At 40.2% G+C, this 8,614-nt stretch overlaps 1 protein-coding gene and 1 non-coding gene across 4 annotated transcripts in view; both read right to left on the bottom strand.

Annotated features, from left to right (window-relative positions):
- RABGEF1 (RAB guanine nucleotide exchange factor 1) overlaps window positions 1–153 on the bottom strand; it is a 61,062-nt gene extending 60,909 nt beyond the window's left edge. For 2 of the 3 annotated variants that reach the window (XM_029949447.1, XM_029949448.1), the window contains exon 1: window positions 54–153. The gene's annotated coding sequence lies outside the window, so the exon portion shown is untranslated. The remainder of the gene's footprint in view (window positions 1–53) is intronic. The other variant, XM_029949443.1, reaches the window with a different exon arrangement.
- Window positions 154–7,778: 7,625 nt separating this feature from the next.
- Window positions 7,779–7,969, bottom strand: LOC115300618. The gene has a single exon (XR_003912777.1). It is a non-coding gene; the product is annotated as a U2 spliceosomal RNA (small nuclear RNA).
- Between the last annotated feature and the right edge of the window lie 645 nt (window positions 7,970–8,614).

The raw sequence follows: 8,614 nt of genomic DNA, 5'->3' as shown, positions 1-8,614 counted from the left end.
CAGCCCCGCCGCCCGGAGCCGAGAGCCTCGGCCCGTGCCCGTCTGCTCCGTACCTGGTCGCGGCTCCACGGGCGTCGGGCCGCCGCTCTCCGCGGGTCGCTCGAGTGGGTCCCGGCTCCGCCAGTCCACAACCCGCCCTCTCGCCGGTCCTCCCTCCTCCCTCACGCCCCGCCCCCGGCGCCGCGAGCGCTCGTCACGCACGCACAGGCGTCATTTCCGGGTCCCGGGGCGCGGGGCGGGAGCGTGTTGTTGCGGGCTCTCCTTGGAATCCGCGCTGGGTGGCGCGAGCCCAAGGCGGGGGTGGACGACGGCGCCGCAGTGCCGGAGGTCTAGGAGAAGAGGGCGGCCTCGAGGCTGGCCCTGGGGTGCCGACCTAGAGCGTCCGGAGCCGGCGGAGAAGCCGGTGTGCCCTGTCGTCTCGGAGCCTGCTTCCTGCGGTGCTGCGGGCCCCTCGGCCCCTGGAACAGCGTGGAATGGGAGGCGGAGGCCGCTGGAAGAACCAATGAATCCTATCCCTTTACGGATGTCAGGAATTTTAGTGTTCGAATTAAAGGGCCTTATAAAAATTGGTTGATCCAAAAGCCGTTTTTACAGCTAATCATATTTGAGACCCACGAGGTTAAATGATCGTTGGGATTATTTAAACTACCAGATTGTCGGTCGAGTCTTAAACGGAATCCAGTTCCTGTGATTCCCATTTCAGGAATGTTGGAAACAGCAGCTGCTCTGTATCCTGGATGCCATCTATGGCATAAAGTGCAGCCACAGCAGAGAGAAAACAAAACTACTGGGTCTGGAAGGTAGACCTGGGTTGGAATCCCAGCTTTGCTAAAAGCTCCGTGATCTTGGACAGGTTGCCTGATTTCTGGATCTTTTCATCATTTGCAAGATGGAGATTGATCCATTCCTCAAATTCTAAATGCTGAGGGATAGCAGAACATGCCATCCATAAACGTACCTTTTTGGCATAAGGATTGTTTTGAGAAAGTGGACACAAGAGAAGCTCTAAAAACGAATGCCCTTTTTTAAGGGAAATGTACATTTATAAAGGAAATCTCCATTTGTAAAGATGTCTCCTTCCCTGTACCTAGAAGAGGATGACTAAATCACAAGAGACTGAACAACGGAGAAGACACTAACTTAAATCTGCGCAACAAACCTTAAGCTTGTTCCTTTTCTTTCCCAGGTCACTTCCCATAACTGATCCTCCAGCTACCCACCTTACCCCAATACACACCTTTCTTTTGTCTACCTGGTAATGTATTTAAGTTGGCATTCTAGGTCTCAGCCAAGAACTCAGAAGAGTAGAGGGAAATTTTTTTTTCCTCCTCTACACCTAAATGTGTGCTGGGCTGAGGATAAACATAAAATGCATGAAACGGGCGCCTGGGTGGCACAGTGTCTTAAGTAACCGATTTCGGCTCAGGTCATGATCTCATGGTTTGTGAGTTTGCACCCTGTGCTGACAGCTCAGAACCTGGAGCCTCCTTCAGATTGTGTGTCTCCCTCTCTCTCTGCCCTTCCCCCACTCGTGCTGTCTCTCTCATAAATAAACTTAAATTTTTTTAATAAAAAAAATATATAAAGCAAAAGTACCTATGCTGAGAAGCTTATTTACATTCTAAAGGAGAGGTGGAGAAGCCAATAAGCAAGTAATTTCCAGTAGTACATGAGATGGTGATCATTGCTATGAATAAAAAATTAAAAGTTATGCAAAGAAGAGGAATAGAAAATTCAATCTAAAAGTTTGCAGTCTTAGAGTGGAGGGGAAAGCCCTGGTTGACATAGTATCTTGAACAAAGGGCAAAGGAGCTAGTTATGCTGGTATGCAAATATTCGGGCAAGTATACTAGGCACTGGGAACAAGTTCAAGGGCCCTCTTGACACCTCTAACCTATGTAGCTGTAGCAGATTGAATTAGGGGGAAGTAGGAGAAGAGATCAAAAGGTAATGGGCAAAGTAAGTAAGGGGCTAACCCTAGGTCAGTGTTGAAGGGGACTAGCAAAAGTGAGGACACTGGTAGGTCTGACTCACTGGGGCCATTAGTGGGACAAACTACCACGCATGCCTTCTTCCTCTGAGAGAAGGTGGGGTGGAGGCTACTGAAAGGGGTACCAAAGTTATATTTAACTGAAGAAGCAATGCTTTAGTTTGAATTTAGTGGTTTAGTTCTTCATAGGCATATGGGTAATCATTGTATTACTTTATATTTCAATTTATGTGTATTTTGCATATGAGTTTATAAAAATCTGTCCCATTAGAAAAAGTAAAGATAAAAGGGGGCTAAAAATTCATCTTGGGGTGGGTCAAAAGGAAAAGTGCCAACAAAAGAAGAGTGGGGAAAAAAATAGAAGCAAGAAGAAAACTGCCAAAGAGGAGTAATGTGGAGGCTAAGAGGGAGAGGGAAAGCAAAGGGATTGATGGAAAGAGATTCACAGAAAGGTCAGATAAGATGAATCTACTCAAGAAAAATAAAAACATTAGCAGAAGCGGTGAGGGGCGCCTGGGTGGCTCAGTTGGCTAAGCATTGAGCTCAGGTCATGATCTCATTGTTTAGAAGTTCAAGCCCCACATGGGGCTCTCTGCTGTCCACACAGAGCCTGCTTTGGATCCTCTGTCCCCCTCTCTCTGCCCCTCTCCTGCTTGTTCTCTCTCTCTCTCTTTCTCTCTCTCTCTTTCTCTCAGTCTCTTAAAAAAAAAGTGGTAAAAACAGGCATCCTTGTTCTTGATTATAAACGGGAAAACTTTCAATCTTTCATCACTGAGTATATTACCTGTGGGTTTTTCATATATGGCCTTTATCATGTTGAGGAAGTTCCCTGTTAGTCTTAGTTTACTGGGTGTTCTTTTTTTTTTATCATGAAAGGGTATTACAGTGTTTAAAATTAATTTTTTAAACATTTAAAAAATTTATTTTGAGAGTGAGAGCATGTGGGGGAGAGGCAGAGAGCAAGGGAGAGAAAGAATCCCAAGCAGACTCTGTGCTTTCAGCATGGAGGCTGATTTGGGGCTCGATCTCATGAACCTGTAAGATCATAACCTGAGCCAAAATCACGAGTCATACACTTGGGGCACCTAGGTGGCTCAGTCGGTTGAGCATCTGGCTTTGGCTCAGGTCATGATCTCACGGTTCATGGGTTCAAGCCCCCCCATCAGGCTCTGTGCTGAGAGCTAGCTCAGAGCCTGGAGCCTGCTTCAGATTATGTGTCTACCTCTCTCTTTGACCCTCCCTTGCTCATGCTGTCTCTCCCTCTCTCTCAAAAATAAATAAAACATTAAAAAAGAAAAGTCATACACTTAACCAACTGAGCCACTCAGGCGCCCCTATTTTTTTTTATTGTGAAATATAGATAACAAAATTTACAGGCAGAAAAATCAATTTGCATCTTTACCTAATACATATATAAAACTTAACTCAAAATTGATCAAAGACCTACACGTAAGATATAAAATTTAGAAGAAAACACAGTTGAAGAGCTTCATGACATTGTATTTGGCAATAAGTTTAAAACAAACTTTTTTTAATTTAATGTTTTTTATTTATTTTTGAGAGACAGAGAGAGACAGCGTGAGTAGGGGAGGGTCAGAGAGAGGGAGACACAGAATCCGAAGCAGGCTGCAGGCTCTGAGCTAGCTGTCAGCATAGAGCCTGATGTGGGGCCCGAACCCACAAACCGTGAGATCATGACTTGAGCCGAAGCCGGACGCTTAACCGACTGAGCCACCCAGATGCCCCTTGGCAATAAGTTTTTAGATATGACACCAAAGGCACAGGTAATAAAAGAAAAAACAAATTGGACTTATCAAAATTTAAAACTTTTGTGCATCAAAGGCCGCAGTCAACAGAATATTAAGTAACTCTCAGAATAAAATATTTGCAAATGACTTATCTGATAAAGGATTGTTATACAGAATATATGAAGAGCTCCTAAAACTCAACAACAACCCAATTTATATGAGATGTCTTTCTATTTATCTCTTTATATCTTTCATCAGTGTTTTATAGTTTTCATTATACAAGTCTTTTACCTCCTTGAATAAATTAATTGCTGAGTATTTTATTCCTTTTAATGCTATTATAAATGGAATTATTTTCTTAATTTCTTTTGGATTGCTCATTGTTAGTGTATAGTAATGCAACTGATTTCTGTGTGCTGATTTTGTACTACTACATCGCTCAGTTTATTTTTCTAATGGTTTTTTTTTTCCTGTCAATACTAACATACATCTGTGTATGTAGGGTTTCCTACATACAAAATCATATCTTTGAAGAGAAATAATTTCACTTCTTCCTTTCCTATTTGGATGCCTTTTGTTTCTTTTTCTTGCCTAGTTGCTGCAGCTAGAACTTCCAATACTAGGTTGAAGAGAATTGGAAAAAACAGTGCTCACTTCGGCATCACATATACTAGAATTAGAAAAAACAAGCATCTTTGTCTTATTCCGATTTTAGTGGCACTGCTTTTTGTCTTTTACCATTGAGTAAGTCGTTAGCTGTGGGTTTTTCATATGGGGCTTTCTTATACCGAGTTAGTTTCACTCTATTCCTAGTCTCTTGAGTGTTTTATCATAAAAGGGCATTGAATTGTGTCACAAGATTTTTCTGTATCAATTGAGAAGATAGGCTGTTCCCCCCCACCCCACCTTTATTCTCTTAAGACCATCATTGTATTCCAGGAATATATCCCAATTGGCCACTATATATAATCCTTTTAATATGCTGTGGAACTCCATTTGTTAATTTTTTTGAGAATTTTTATGTGGATATTTATAAGGGGTATGGGTCTATAGTTTTCTTTTCCTATAGTATCATTGTCTTGCCCCATATCAGGGCAATGAATGAGTTGGAATGAGTTAGAAAGCACTGCCTTCACTTTTGAGTTTTGGAAAAGTTTGAGGAGGATTGTTGTTACTTCTTTAAATGTTTGGTAGAATTCACCAGCAAAACCGTCAAGTCCAAGGCTTTTCTTTTTTGGGTGGTTTTTGATTACTGATTTTACCTCTTCACTAGTTATAGATCTATTTGGATTTTCTATTTCTCTGTGATTCAGATTTGGTAGTCTATGTTTCTAAAAATTGGTCCTTTTCATTTCATTATTTAATTTGTTGGTGTAATATGTTCATAGTATTCTCTTATAATCCTTTTTACTTATGTAAAGTCAGTAATAATATTCCCTTCTTTCATTTCTGATTTTGGCATTTCAAGGGTTCTCTTTTTACACTGACAAGTCTAGCTAAATATTTGTCAATTTTTCTGATCTTCTAAAAAACCAAATATTGGTTTTGTTGAGTTTCTATAGTCTGTTGTTATCTCCACTCTAATCTTTATTTCCTACTTCTGCTAACTTTGGTTTAGTTTGTGCTTCTTTTTGCAATTCCTTTAAAGTGTATGGTTAGGTAACTGACTTGAGAATTTTTAAAATACAGATGTTTACAACTAAAAATTTCACTTTGAGCACTACTTTCAGTACATTCCCTAGATTTTATATGTTGTGTTTTCATTTTCATTTGTCTCAAAGTACTTTCTGATGTCCTCTGTGATTTTGTCTGACCATTGGTTATTTGAGAGCATTTAAACATTTTTTTCACAATTTTGTGAGTTTTCATTCTGTTACTGATTTCTAGTTTTATTCCACTGTGATTATAAAAGATATGTTATATGATTTTTCAAAATGTATTAAGACTTGCTTTCTGGCAATAAATGTTCCACTCTGGACAGTGCTCTACGTGCATTTGAGAAGCATCCATATTCTATTATTGTATGGTGAAGTGTTGTATATGTGTCTGTTAGGTATACTTGGATTGCAAAATATTGTTCAAGTACTCTCTTTCCTTATTGATCTTGTCTCTGGTTTTTCTATCCATTATTAAAAGTGGAATATTGAAATCTCCAACTATTATTGTAGAGCTGTCAATTTCTCCTTTAATTCTGTCCCTTTTTTGTTGTTTGTCTCATATATGTACTTGGTGCTCTGATGTTAGACGCATATATGCTTATAATTGTTATATCATCTTGTTGGATTAAATCTTTTTCTGTATATAATGTCCTTCTTGTCTCTTGTAAACCCCCCCCCCTTTTTAAATATAAAATCTATTCTAATAGTGTAGCTACTCCAAACTCTCCTTTGGTTACTCTTTGCATGGAATACATTTTTCCATCATTTTACTTTTAATCTGTTTGTGTCTTTGACTCTAAGGTCTCTTATAGACAGTATATAGATAGAGCTTTTAAGAAAACATGTTCTGCCAATCTCTTTTAATTGGAGAGTTTAATCCATTTACACTTGAAGTAATTACTAATAAAAAATGACTTCTGCCATTTTGCTACTTGTTTTCTGTATGCCATACATATACATATTTTTGTTCCTTAATTCTTTCATTACTGCATTTTTGGTATTTAGTTGTTTTTCTGTAGCCTACCATTTTGATTCTCTTCTTTTCCTTTCTGTATATTTTAAAACTCATTTTCTTAATGGTTAGTTTGGGGATTACAATTTAACATCTTAAATTTATAACAATTAAGTTTGAATAATACCAACTTATTTAAAAGAATATATATTCTGTACCTATACATCTGTTCCTTTCATTTTATTATTGTCACAGATTTCATCTTTATAAATTGTATGCTTACACGTACATCTTTATAAATTGTACACCTTTATGTATATGCCTTTTAAATCATATGGGAAGGGGAGGAGAAGTTACAAACCCAAAGCACAGTAATACTGGTCTTTACATCTACCTAGGTATTACCTTTCCCAGTGTCCTTTATTTCTTCATGTACCTCCAACTTACTATCTAGTGTTATTTGCTTTTCAATCTGAAGGATTCCTTTAGTCATTTTTTTAAAGTTTATTTATTTTTTGAGAGAGCATGAGCAGGGGAGGGACAAAGAGAGAGGGAGAGAGAGAATCCCAAGCAGAGTCTGCACTGTCAGCACAGAGCCCCACACGGGACTCATCTCATGACTGTGAGATTGTGACCTGATCCAAAATCAAGAGTTAGACACTTAACTGACTGAGCCACCACGTTCCTCCATTTCTTTTTTTTTTAATTTTTTAAATGTTTTTTTATTTATTTTTGAGAGACAGAGAGAGACACGCTAGCAGTGGAGGGTCAGAGAGAGAGGGAGATACAGAATCCAAAGCAGGGTCCAGGGTCTGAGCTAGCGGTCAGCACAGAGCTCAATGCAGGGTTCAAACCCATGAACCATGAGATATGACCTGAGCCAAAGGGAGACACTTAACCAACTGAGCCACCCAGGCGCCCCTTCCCTCCATTTCTTATAGTGCAGGTCTACTAGTAATGAACTCCCTCGACTTTTGTTTATTTGGGGATGAATTTCTCCTTCATTTTTTTTTTTTAATCTTTTTTTTGTTTGGTTTGTTTGTTTGTTTGTTTGTTTGTTTAGGTAGAGGGCGGATGTTTGGCCAGAACAGATGGCATGGCTAGTGAAGTGTCCGGGAAGGGCAGAAGCGTGTCAGAGGGAGACAGCCAAGGGGCTAAGCCTTCAAGAAGCAAATGACCGGTAGCTGGGCGCAAGGTTTGCCGGAAAAGGTGGGAGAAGCGGAAGGGAAGGAAGCCTCCAAAGAGCATTGATTGGGGGCAAGCAAGCAAGTAGGCAAGCATGCAAGCAAGCAGGCAGGCAAGCAACAAGCAAGTCCCCCCGCTAAGGTGGGAGAGGAAGCGAAGCCAAGCCAAGCCAGGCGAGGCGGAGGGAAAGCCAAGGCTGGCGAGTAAAGCCCAGCATCTATTGCTGGAAGACCCGCAGAAGAGTGGTGGGGTGCACTGCTCCCGGAAGTACTGCAATACCAGGTCAATGTGCGGAGTGGACGGATCGAGCTCCCGGTCCACCTCCCAGCTCCAAAAATCCACTTAATATATCGTCCTCCGATAGAGGACGTATCAGCTATTAAACTGACAAGAACAGACACTACCACTGATCTTAGCCACAAGGCCGAGAAGCGATCTCCTTCATTCTTGAAGAATACTTTTGCCAGATATAGAATTCATGGTTGACAGGTTTCTTTTTCAACACTTCAAACATGTCATTGCACTGCCCTCTGGCCTCCATAGTTTCTGAGAAGAAATCAGTTTATATTCTTATTGGTGATCCTTTGTATGTGCTGAGTTTTTTTTCTCTTGCTGCTTTCAAGATTCTTTTGCTTTGGCTTTCTACAGTTTGATTGTAATGTGTCTTGGTGTGGATCACTTTGAATTTATCTTACCTGGAATTCTTTAAGCTTCTTGAATTTGTATATTTGCCTCATTTCCTTTATCTTATCACTTGTTCACTCTCCCTATACACGCGTGCGTGCACACACACACACAGAGTTTTCTGAAGAATGTGAGACTAAGTTGCAGACATCATGCTTCTTCACTCCTACATATTTCAGTGTGTATTTCCTAAGAAGAAATATATCCTCTTAGAAACCAAAGCAAAATCATTAAAGTCAGGAAAACTAACATTGTGTAAGTTAACATTTTTACTTAATCTACAGCCCTTATTCAGTTTTCATCAATTTCCCAAGAATGACCTTTATAGCTATAGTTTTCCTGGCCGATCATTTAATTGCCATGTCCCTTTAGTCTTCTTTAATCTGGAATAGTTCTT

The sequence above is a fragment of the Suricata suricatta genome, chromosome 8, assembly GCF_006229205.1.
Source record: "Suricata suricatta isolate VVHF042 chromosome 8, meerkat_22Aug2017_6uvM2_HiC, whole genome shotgun sequence".
In the NCBI taxonomy this organism is placed as follows: Eukaryota; Metazoa; Chordata; class Mammalia; order Carnivora; family Herpestidae; genus Suricata; species Suricata suricatta.
Note: the sequence above shows the minus strand (reverse complement) of the source record. Positions and strands in the feature narration are given on the sequence as shown.